The sequence below is a fragment of the Pseudorca crassidens genome, chromosome 2, assembly GCF_039906515.1.
Source record: "Pseudorca crassidens isolate mPseCra1 chromosome 2, mPseCra1.hap1, whole genome shotgun sequence".
NCBI classification, from domain to species: domain Eukaryota; kingdom Metazoa; phylum Chordata; class Mammalia; order Artiodactyla; family Delphinidae; genus Pseudorca; species Pseudorca crassidens.
Window position 1 is genome coordinate 160749042 of NC_090297.1, and position 12950 is coordinate 160761991.

The 12950-nt window shown below is 42.2% G+C and overlaps 1 protein-coding gene across 4 annotated transcripts in view; it reads right to left on the bottom strand.

The window, feature by feature from the left end:
• SMYD3 (SET and MYND domain containing 3) overlaps positions 1-12950 on the bottom strand; it is a 714589-nt gene that overhangs the window by 308714 nt on the left and 392925 nt on the right. The window contains exon 1 of one of the 4 annotated variants that reach the window (XM_067729543.1): positions 9470-9626. The exons of the other annotated variants lie outside the window; for them this stretch is intronic. The gene's annotated coding sequence lies outside the window, so the exon portion shown is untranslated. Of the gene's footprint in view, positions 1-9469; positions 9627-12950 lie in introns of those variants that run through there. 4 annotated transcript variants of the gene reach the window in all.

Sequence of the window (12950 nt, forward strand, 5' to 3'; positions counted from 1 at the left end):
TCCAACACTTGTCTCTTTAGACAAAAAACAGATGGAAACAATACAAAAGACGGCTAATGCTTTGGCAAACTAATCATTCTTCCAAATGCCATTTACAAAAGCCCACCAGACCTCCGGCTGTGGCCATGCCATGGGAACCCCCTACAGCGATTATAAGTGTATTTAACTCAAGACCATAAACATAAGACTGTTTTTTAAAAAAACTCCCAAATAAACAAATCTAGAAAAGAATTAGTTTATATCACAGAGTCATAGGTTCAAGTAGCCAACGTTAATGATGAAAAAAAAAATGTATGTATATATTCACACACGTATATTTCAGGTAGAAGGAAATCCACCCCCCCACCCGGCCTTTCTTGAGCTCTTGTGGCTAGACTAATAATAAAATTGACACAATACAGATTAACAGAAGAGAAACAAATTTTAATTCATGTGCATGAGGTCTCATGGAAATAGGACCTATGATGTCACCAAAGCAGGCAGTTTTTATACTTTTCAGACAAACAAACATAAATTTATGAGGAATCAACAGGACAAAGAAACCTAGGCTTTGGGTGCTTACTTAGTGAAGAATCTAAACAGAGTTTGGGCTTGGGGTAGTAAATTAAAGAAGTAATAGGTTTGTTTATACAGGACTCTTGGCCCCAAAGTCCCTATATCTGGCAATAAGGGGTATCCTTCTACCTTCAGATGTCCAGAGTGTACCTTTCACATGACAGATTTATTTCCTGCTTTCAGGGGGACAGAGAGGAAGGTCAGAGTGTCCCTCTTGCATTGGCTGCTTCTTAAGTAACTCTAATTCAAAATAATCAATATGCCATTGAGGCATATTTTGGGGCTGCCTGTCCTGGGCCCCTATATATATATGTATGTATATATATATATATATATATATCTCCACTTTATCATGTAATCTCTAAACAATAAGAACTTTAGTGAGTTGTCAACAAGGAAACAGTCAGATCTAAGAAGCCTGGGCAGTTTCTGGAAAATGCAAGTCCAGAGAAACTGGCTCATACACTGAAAATTATAACTGACTTTTAGAACTAGCTAGCCTTGTTTCTGACAAGAAACAAAAATCTTGGGCAAAGGAAAAATTCAAGAGAGGAATTCCTTATGCAGGCGGCTGATGCGTCCATCAAAACATCCAAGTACTTACCAAGCACCTACTACACACCAAACACCGTACCAGGTGCTGCAGTAACAACAGCAACAACAAAGTGAAACTGGTCCCTGACCTCAAGCAGTTTATGGTCCAGGGGAACAACTGACGATGACAATACAAACAGCACAAGAGCTATGCCAAGGAGGGTCACAGGTTAGCTATGAATGCAGGAATCCCAGAAAACAACCTTAATAACAACCTCAACAATCACAGAGATTATGCCCTCCCATAATTAATGCCATCAACATTAACCTAGTCTCTAAAGTTCACCTCTTCTAAGTTCCTTGCTTTACTGAGTTCCAGATCTCCCTCTAAAACATCATCCAAACTGGTTCTGACATCGCAGCCACCGCCTGCTTCTTAACATATACCCTACACCTTCTGTTATAAATGCTTCTCCACCTGCGCCCTGACTTCCAGCAGACACACCCTTCGTTATTTACTAGTCATCTACTAAAATATTTTCCACCAACAAGAATCTGATTTCACTCCCTTTCTTAAAAGCCTCCAACAGTTCCTGATGGGTAGAGGCTGAAGTTCAAACTAACTAGTACAGCGCAGCCCAACCAGCAAAGCAAATACTGGCTTTATTTCCCCCAAGCAAGCTTCCACAGAAGCAATCAGACTGAACTCAGTGTTGACAGACCACCCCACACTCTATCAAGCAGCCAGTGCTTTGTACATGCTGTTCCCTCTCCTTAGAAGGCCCCTTCCCCTCGGCCTTGCCCAGCTAGTTCTTTCTCCTTCTTCTAATGTGCTGTCTTCTGTGTAGTCTCTTCTGTGTAGTCTTCCTTGGCTCCGGGCAGATTTAACATCTGGCCCTGTGCAGCTGTAATACTCTGCATATGCCACAAAACCGTATTCAGTATACTGGCGTAATTTTATTTGTCTTTTCTCTTCCTAGAAAAAGGCCATTTCTTAGTCATCTCCCAGAACCTAGCACGACATGCGACACAAAGAATATATTTGATAAAAATCTGCTGAATAAACTAGAAGAATTACTAATCCATCCTAAATACAAGTCTAATAAAGGAAATTACTGCCTATTAGGATGGTACCGTACCACGTTAGAAAGATAAAATTATCCTGGGCCTGATAAAGAAATACTATTATAGTCCTGGAAAGAGCCGGAATCGGAGGCTGTTTATAAAGGGATTCTTTACGATTCACTGCATCAGCCTCTAGGGCTGGCTCCACAGCGGTCACTTCGCAGTTCGCAATGCATTTGAGGTTTGAAGTTAGCTCAAGGGAAAACAGGACTGGTTTCTGACAAACTTATTTTTAAGCTTAAGGTCAGCTTTTATTCTAAAAACATAAATATAATGTGTTCTAAGAAGCAGAAGAATTTGTTTCAATCTCTCTCTTCAGCTGAAATCTCTGTATGGTCAAGAAAACATTAATTGTTTGCTCGCCTCCAGGAAAGTCGTTAACCCACACTAAAAAAAATTCAGGTTTCATTGATAGCCTCACACATCCAGCTCTCAACAAACCATGAATAGAGCTCTCTTACCAAGTTCTCCCTTACAACCGAACCACTGATTATAGATGCCCAGGTCTCCAAGTTTGTTTTCTTCGCTAAAATAAATGTCTCCTGAGGCTACAGATGCATACCAGGCTGCTGATCAGGTGGAAAGAGGCCGAGCCTCACGGTGAGGATGTCATTTTGCCACCTGGGAGCACGGAAGAGGAAGCAGAGCCTCGGGCGAGGGCACAGGAGTAAGTGCTTTCTTGCAAGGTCCCAGGACTCCCCATTAAATGCCACAGGAAGGCAGGCCTCTTAGGATAAGAGTAGGAGCAGGACACAAAACAAGGGGTGGTGATGCCTTCATATAGTCAGAGCTCCAACTGCAGCCACAACAGGACACACATCCAAGCTGTTTCTCACTCGGCAATGCACACCTACTCCAGGGTAGACAGACTCCCAGAGGTGGCAGACCTCAGCAGCAAGTAAACAGAAACTGCGAATCACACCCCACTGAGGAAGGGTCATGGGTCTAGAAATCAGAAGTCAGGTTCTGTCTTGGCTTAGTCTCTAGACGTGTGGCCTTGGACAAGTCAGTTAACGTTTGGGGGGCTCAATCTCTTCTCTGTAAAATAAGAGTCCAGTCAGAGAATCGCTTAGGTCCCTTCCAGTTCTAAACTACTACCATTCCAGGTAAGGATTCTAAACTATGAAAATTAAGATGTTATAATATTAGACATTTTTCCAATACAAATTTAAGAAAGAACCTTTCATTAGGATGTTTCCTCTTTCGTTGTCCAAGAGATACATCACCATATCCTCTCACAAAGAGAAACAAATATAAAATACAACAGAAATGACATTAAGCCTCGCCAAAGACCCTCACCCAGCATAGCATTTGAGCACAGCATCATATTCGAGCATGGTATTCATATGATAGAGACATGCCTGGAGCTTTCATACCCCCCTATTAGCTCATTAAGAAGTTTTAACGCCCAAAGAAGAGAATCTAGGTGTTTTCACCACTGACGCTCTCTCTAAGTGATCCCAGCCATAATAACCAGTGTTCTACCAATGTTATACCCATCTTAACGTTTCCTAAGTTGAATGCCCTCCCTCTTATTTTGACTCAAGAGCAAATGATCTTGAAGGCAATCCACGTGGGCCAGTGCAGCTGGAAAAAGCCACATTGGGCAAGCAGAGGTTCCTTCCACACCACACAAACAAGGAATGCCTACGGTGACAGAATTCAGTGCAGCCTGAAGAATCTTTTGCTTTTCCTTAACACTCTTCTGGATAGCTTTGCTCAAGAACAAGTTTACTTGAGCTCCATATCTATCATTCCTCTATATAAGCTCCTCTACATCAGGAGGACTGGTTTCCTTCATGTGGGTAATGTCTCTATACAGCTCATGTGTGATCCTTCTTTCTGGGCTCCACTTTTTTTTTAGCGTTACGCGGGCCTCTCACTGCTGTGGCCTCTCCCGTCGTGGAGCACAGGCTCCGGACGCGCAGGCTCAGCGGCCATGGCTCACGGGCCCAGCCGCTCCGCAGCACGTGGGATCTTCCCAGACCGGGGCACGAACCCGTGTCCCCTGCATCAGCAGGCGGACTCTCAACCACTGAGCCACCAGGGAAGCCTTCAGGGCTCCTCTTGACAAGGAGGAGTGCCCAACAGTCACCAAAACAGTGGACTTCCTCTTTGCATCCCCACAGCATTCTGCTCGTTTATGTAATATCACAATCACAGCCATCCATCTGGAGGGGATCAATGACAGTACTTTTTCCCACATTATTTTACTATGTAGGGTGAACAATATAGTTAGCAACAGGTCTGCTCAGTTTATGGCTAATACAAGATAGGCCATCAAGAGCTGCTTATTAACCAGCTCTTAATTTATACATACTGCACAGAAGTTAGTTTTGGAGGAATATTTCTTGTACTATACTATGCTTAGGAAAGGATTCCGTAGTCTTCAATAAGGAATGTTTACCCTGGATAGAGTGGGTGCATACTCCCTACACACTTAAAATTGCTGATTACTAAGTTACCCTAGGATTAAGGCTGTACTGCATTTATAAACACTGCCAAATTTACCCTTATGAGTTTATTCTTCAAAAGATAAGATAAATTACCAGGCAGAAAGAGGAGCCAACCCTCATTTCCTTGTTGTTGCCAAAATTTGAGCTGTTTTCTCTAGGACTTCCATTGACTATTGTGAAAAAATTCAAAATTGGTCAATTTTGGAAGCAATTTAAAAGTGGTCAAATGTTCTAATAAATCTATGTTAAATTTTCGGTTCTACAATGACTGTACCATTGCATTACTTTATTTTGTTTCTCCCAAATCAATTCTTTACTAGAGTCTACTAAATTAGGTTAATAATTAGGTTTCTTTAAGAGAAATGACGATATACATAGATTGCTACCAAGAAAAGGATCAGAGCTAAATAGGTCCAGTGTTTCTTCCTTCATGTGCAACGTAAGACAAGGCTACTGAAAAATTTATATTGTGGATTATGTGTGCTTTGAAAACCCAAGCTTTGAGAAGTACTATTTTGTTTGTTTGTTTTGGTATCAAAAGACAAAACAAAGAAAATTAAAAGCTAGGTATACTAATGTACTTTTTCAAATATACCTGGAAAAGAAACAATTTCATTTAATAATATCCTGGAGAATAGCAATGCTTCTGTAATGTATTTTTACAGAAATAGTTCTGCTTCTTAAAGCACAGGTTAAAATACCAATGCGAACCCAACATCTCACAGTTGTTTTATAGAAAATAGAAGAGATTTAATAAAAAGAGACAATCCTATTTTTTCCACTAGAATTGCTGCCAAAGAGAATACATATTGAAAGATCAAGGCTTAGAAATGCTGTACATGGTAAACAGAATAAAACTCGTCACCAATCTGAAAAATTATATAAACAAACAGCAAATTCTACACAGATGACTACAAATTAGTAAATTGATAAAAAGTGTCACCCGGAGACAGGCTTGGTAAGAAGAAATGTCTAAAGTATTTTTTTGCTCTTTGATGGTTTGTTGATAAATGATAAAATAGAGAACTTTGTTTTCACCGAGAAATCCAAAGTACATTAAAGCACCAGGATGGCTGGTATTGCTCAGCTTATGCTAAAATGGTGCAAGGAACGACAGAGACTGTCTCTGTTGCCTAGGTCTTTAAATAGAAAAGCCACAGCTTATCACATTTTATTACAATTGCCTATCTGCGTATTTGTTTCTCCCATAGACAGAGCTTCCCATGGACTAGGACATCTGCTTCTCACTCACCCTGTATCTTCAGCACCTGTACGGTCAAGACTGGCACACAGAGAGACTTTAAAAGTACGGCAACTTACAATCTCATTCTTGAACGTTTTAAAAAGAGTCTGTGGGGAATAATAAACATATTTGCTTAGAACTGACCACCTCCGTCTGCTCTTTTTCAGAATGTCCACTCCATGCTGAGTCACCATCAATAGGCAGAGACTTGGCCATCCCCTTGGCACTCCCTGTAAACCTGTTTAGGAACCCACAAAAGGAAGAGGAGTCCACTAGGCAGCATGGGGTTGGGACTTCTTGGGGATGCTGTGTAGTTTTCCATGGTGGGACCTATATCTTAAACTTATACCACTACTAACATAACTCCATTATCAAGAGGAGAGAAAAAACACTAAGTTCAGATGGGCTCTGAACAGGGCATGGCATTAAGAATTTAGACAGAGAAACTCCACTTACCGGCCCAGATGGAGTAATAAGAACTGGATCTACCCTTTCACATGAAACAATAAAAAACCTGGACAAAGTATATGAAAAATATGAAAAAAAAAAGTTTTCATGACACTGAACATTAGGAGATGAAAACCCGAATCACTGAGAGACGGGAAAAGAACAAAAAGATGGCCCCAGTTTACTGAAGAGAGTTATGGTGCAAGAAGAGGGAAGCCTGGTGGATTCCTTGAGAGAAGATGATGAAGTTGAGTGTAGAAGGAGACCAAAAGGGCTAGACCTCCCAGGTCAGAACGCCGGAGAGGAAAAAACTGCACAGTGGGAAATCTACAAATCTGCCATTGCTCACCCTTCAGGACTCAACACAGTACTGATCAGCACAGGCACATGAAGACACTACCCTAGCCTGGGTACACACCAACTGAAAGGATTGGAGGTAACAGTACCAGGCAGTCAAGCAAGGCCAAAAATCTGCTCCCATCAGCCCAAGGAGAAAACCTCAAGATTCACAGGGCACTGGAAAAGGACTCGGAGAGTCTTGCTACAGTAACTTAACCAAGACCAGACATTGCTCTGGTACCACCCTGTAAATCTTGAAAGCAAGACTCCTCAAAATCAGACTGTTTCCAGGTAACTTAACTATGTTCCAGAAAAACAGCTCGAGAATAATTTGAGGGAATACAAATATATCCATCACTCCAAAAGGTAAAATAATGGATGTCTAGCCTGCATTGAAACATTATTAGGCATAGATAGAATCAGGAAGATACAATCCACGAGGAAGAAAAAAGCTATCAATTGAAATAGACCCAGAACCAACGCAGATGTTAGCATGAACAGACAAGGACACTAAGAGATATTATAATTGTATTCCATATGTTCAAGAAATTAGACACAAGGAAGATATTAAAAAAAGACCCAAATCAAACTCCTAGAGATGAAAACCACAACGTCTGAGGTGAAAAATGCACTGGATGAGGGGGCTTCCCTGGGGGCGCAGTGGTTAAGAATCCGCCTGCCAATGCAGGGGACATGGGTTCGAGCCGTGGTCCGGGAAGATCCCACATGCCGCGGAGCAACTAAGCCTGTGCGCCACAACTACTGAGCCCACCTGCCACAACTACTGAAGTCTGCGCGCCTAGAGCCCCAGTTCCTCAACAAGAAAAGCCACCGCAATGAGAAGCCCATGCACCGCAACGAAGAGTAGCCCCAGCTCGCTGCAACTAGAGAAAGCTGCGTGCAGCAATGAAGACCCAAGGCAGCCAAAAAAAAAAAAAATAATAAATAAATTTATTTTAAAAAAATGCACTGGATGAGATTCATGGAGGGTAACTTGAAGACACAGCAATAGAAAATATCCAAAATAGAACACAGACAGAAAAAATAATTTAAAAAAAAAACTAAAACGGGAAAGAGCTCAGTGACCTGTGACTTCAAGAGATAAAATACACCTGAGAGGAAAGAGCAGTCTGGTGTCAGCACATTTGCACTAGACAGCTGTCCCATAGTGTGGTCAAGGATGTGGTCTGGGGTCACAGATGACCACAAAGGTAACAACTGTTCCTTGATGAAGTCAGACCCATTACTTCTGAACACTTAGCTCTTACCAAATGACACCTTCCACACAGGGAGAGAATGAGAAGGACTCGGATTAAGAGGAGATGGACCGGGCTTCCCTGGTGGCGCAGTGGTTGAGAGTCCACCTGCCGATGCAGGGGACGCGGGTTCGTGCCCTGGTCCAGGAGGATCCCGCATGCTGCGGAGCGGCTGGGCCTGTGAGCCATGGCCACTGAGCCTGTGCGTCCGGAGCCTGTGCTCCGCAACGGGAGAGGACACAACAGTGAGAGGCCCGCGTGCCGCAAAAAAAAAAAAAAAAAAAAAGAGGAGATGGACCAGATGAGCCACTAAGAGCCGTCAGTAAGAATGAACTGTAATCCTACGCATAAAGCACCTTGAGATTCAGACACACACACACACACACACACACACACACACACACACACACACCATACACACACACTTTCTGTTTGACAGTAGGCCATGGTTTACATCGTAACCTTCAGAGCACAACTAACAGTTCTCAATTGAGGCCACTTCCTTCACAGTTTATCTTATAAAATAGGGCTGTAACAACGAAATCAATAGGTTAAATTTACCACAATATAAAAACAGCACACATAATAGATTTAGAACAGAATTGCAGCTTTATCTTCATTGGTTCCCTTGCAGAGGGAGATCCTGTAAAACTTTATGATTCCTCTTTTCACTTATAAACCAGAGAAAAGAAGTACTAGTTACTTGTTAAGCACTATACGCTGTTCTTTATCTTAAACACAGAATGCATCAAAATACCAGAGTGATGGTATTTTGATGGTATATCTTTTCTTTCAGAGAGAAGCCCTTAGCTGTGCTGTTTTACCGTCCTTCATCATAGGGAAAATATATCAAATATTAATGAGAAACAAGAATAGATTTCATACACAGTAAATAAAACTAGTTAGCTAGGCCCATTGACAGGACTTCAGTCATCCTTTACAGAAAAATAGTATTGCTTCAATTAATTTGGTAAGCATATTTTCAAAGGTCAAGGGCATGAAAACAATCAGTCAGCTTAGACCTCATTCCTTGCAACAAATAGGAAAAAAAAAATTTTATGCAGGCAATATTTTTTAAATAAAACAACAAAAAATTAGATCTCTAACTCTAAAAATCAAAATTTGGTCAAACGGCATTAAGTTCCCCTTTGTTTTAACAAGAAATGAAATGGTTTTCCTTAGAAACTCTAACTCCAAAGGATAAACATATTAAAATAAACCACCAAAACCCATTGGAGCATCTGCTTTTCTATAAACACACAGGATATCTTGTGGGGAACAAGCCTCATCGAAAGCAGGACTGCATTAAATAACACAGTCCACATTTGCTTGTCAGATTTTAGAACAACAACAAAACCCACAAATACTATATCTACTTTGCAACATCTGTATAACTAAGCTAAAACTGACAAGTAGAAATCTAAATCATGTTATTTTAATTTTTTCTAATAATTTTTAGGTTTAAATAAATAAAAGGTATTAATTTCAACATTCATTTCCTTCAGCATATTTACATGGTACAACCACTTCTATTAGAAGGAAGCAAACCAGGCTGTTGACTTTCCAACTGATTTCTCTGCTGCCCCCTTCTGCTTCAACAGGACACAGGAAGCAGGTTCCCCAGATGACAAAAATATCTCGAAGCCAGGTTAACAGAATGCAAAATCCAGACTGGCATTAAGACTTGATTAACTCATTTTTTTTTTAAAGGAGTTTTTCATTTTGCCACAGTACTCATTTCATGTACATCCTGAAATCCGATCCACGTGTCAGGTTATGCAAACCCAGTGATGACAAGGCACTTATTCTGTTAAGTAGGAAGCAACTTAGGAATCCATTCTGTCATGCATGCAGCCGGCAACTTCACATTTATACTAAAAAAAATTACTCTTTAAAAATTGGGTTCCTTTATTCCTAAAAAACAGTGCAATAATAGTATTTCTCAACACTGGTCAAACGTATGTATCCTATGACAGGGTGTCTTTCTGTTAGGGACTTATAAGCTAACAATTACGATAACATGATTACTTCAAAGGCACGTGCCCTCATTCGCTCCTCTGCCTTCTTCAGTGCAGAAACAATGGCTGATGCTCCAACAGCTGCCTTGAGCCATGCAGGACCTTCAAGAAGAAAGCCAGGTGCAGCACGGCCAAAAACAGACTCAGCCAGGAACTCTGAGGACTTTTAAAGCTGTTACTCCAGCCCTGCAATACTTGCCTGGTTCCTTTTTTTTTTTTTTTTTTGCTGTACACGGGCCTCTCACTGTTGTGTCCTCTCCCGTTGCGGAGCACAGGCTCCGGATGCGCAGGCTCAGTGGCCATGGCTCACAGGCCCAGCCGCTCCGCGGCACGTGGGATCTTCCCGGACCGGGGCACGAACCCGTGTCCCCTGCATCGGCAGGCGGACTCCCAACCACTGCGCCACCAGGGAAGCCCTGCCTGGTTTGTTTTATGTGCCTATATCTATGTCACCGTAGTTGGGTCTCTGTTGCTTGCAGCTAAGTGTTTTAATGAATACACTCCCTCCTGCATGACTCTCCATTACCCATCAGATGTCCCAAATCCTGCTCCACCTTCTGTTACATGCTTCCCAACTTCACCTTCTGTCACATGCTACACCGTTTTTCCTAAGAATTCTATTCCCTATCATGCCCCAAATTTTCATAGATCAGGTTCCTCTGCCTGAAACCAGACCCCAATCCACCCACTATTGGCTTACAAAATTCCTAGCCCCCATCCTGAGCTCAAGGGTCACTCCCATGTGGTCTTTGCTAGCCCTTTCTTCCCCAGCCCAAGTGAGGCTCTCCTTTTCTGTGTCTCTCTTCCCCCTCTGCCAGCATCCCACTCACAGCTCTCCTTGTTGAATTTTAATCATCTGTATATGTATCTGTCTTCTATAAATCCCTGTTTCTGAAAGCAGGGAGTATGTCATATTCATCTCTATATCCTCAGCATCTGGCATAGTGTGTGGCTCATGACCTTGACTAGAGGACCAATACCTTGATTTATAAATAATGGGTGACAGGCCAGCCAAGCTTGAATGTGACTTGTTCTGTGAAATCATTATCCTTAACCCAACCTCTACCTCCTGTGTACCTCCAGAACACTCTGTACACACTACTGAGTAATGAACTGTGGTTAGCTATTTACACATTTGCCTCTCCTACCAAACTGGGAGAACCAGAAGGGCAGGGACCATGTATCACACAAGTTGGTACCAACACTGAACACCGTGCCTGACTTACAACGCTTGCTCAATAAATATTTACTCAGCCTTGACACAGAATGACTAAATAAGGAATGCCTTCGATAATCTCCTGTTCACCACACTACTACACTAGGGATACAAAATAATCATATAGAGTCCCTGCTTTGACTGAGCAGAGATTCCTCCCACACGTTTGTTTGTTTGACTTTACTTTCCAGCACTATCATGAATTTTGAAACCCCTCCCATTTTGTCAAGGACAACTGCTCTCCTAATTATTGTTCATTTTAATGGTAATCTTTTAAGAATGAAAGAGCACGTCTCACTCCCTCTTGCGAGAACACCAGAATCACAACTAGCTGCTGGACAATCATCGACAGGAAGACATTGGAATTTACCAAAAAAATACCCCACATCCAAAGACAAAGGAGAAGCCACAATGAGATGGTAGGAGGGGCGCAATCACAGTAAAATCAAATCCCGTAACTGCTTTGTGGGTGACTCACAGACTGGAGAACACTTATACCACAGAAGTACACTGGAGTGAAGGTTCTGAGCCCCACATCAGGCTTCCCAACCTGGGGGTCCGGCAACAGGAGGAGGAATTCCTAGAGAATCAGACTTTGAAGGCTACTGGGAATTGATTGCAGGGCTTCTACAGGACTGGGGGAAACAGAGACTCCACTCTTGGAGGGCACACACAAAGTAGTGTGCGCATCGGGACCCAGGGGAAGGAGCAGTGACCCCATAGGAGACTGAACCAGACCTACCTGCTAGTGTTGGAGGGTCTGCTGCAGAGGCTGGGGGTGGCTGTGGCTCACCGTGGGGACAAGGACATTGGCAGCAGAAGTTCTGGGAAGTACTCTTGGCATAAGCCCTCCCAGTTGGCCATTAGCCCCACCAAAGAGCCCAGGTAAGCTCCAGTGTTGGGTTGCCTCAGGCCAAACAACCAACAGGGAGGGAACACAGCCCCACCCAACAGCAGTCAAGTGGATTAAAGTTTTACTGAGCTCTGCCCACCAGAGCAACAGTCATCTCTACCCACCACCAGTCCCTCCCATCAAGCCTCTTAGATAGCCTCATCCACCAGAGGGCAGACAGCAGAAGCAAGAAGAACTATAATCCTGCAGCCTGTGGAACAAAAACCATATTCACAGAAAGACAGACAAGATGAAAAGGGAGAGGGCTATGCACCAGATGAAGGAACAAGATAAAACCCCAGAAAAACAACTAAATGAAGTGGAGATAGGCAACCTTCCAGAAAAAGAATTCAGAATAATGATAGTGAAGATGATCCAGGAACTCGGAAAAACAGTGGAGGCAAAGATCGAGAATATCCAAAAAATATTTAACCTAGAAGAATTAAAGAACAAACAAACAGAGATGAACAATACAATGACTGAAATGAAAACTACACTAGAAGGAATCAATAGCAGAATAACTGGGGCAGAAGAACGGATAAGTGACCTGGAAGAGAGAATGGTGGAATTCACTGCTGCAGAACAGAATAAAGAAAAAAGAATGAAAAGAAATGAAGACAGCCTAAGAGACCTCTGGGACAACACTAAACACAACAACATACGTATTATAGGGATCCCAGAAGGAGAAGAGAGAGAGAAAGGAGAAGAGAAAATATTTGAAGATATTATACTTGAAAACTTCCCTAAAATGGGAAAGGAAATAGCCACCCAAGTCCAGGAAGCACAGCAAATCCCATACAGGATAAATCCAAGGAGAAACACGTCGAGACACACAGTAATCAAATTGACAAAATTCAAAGACAAAGAAA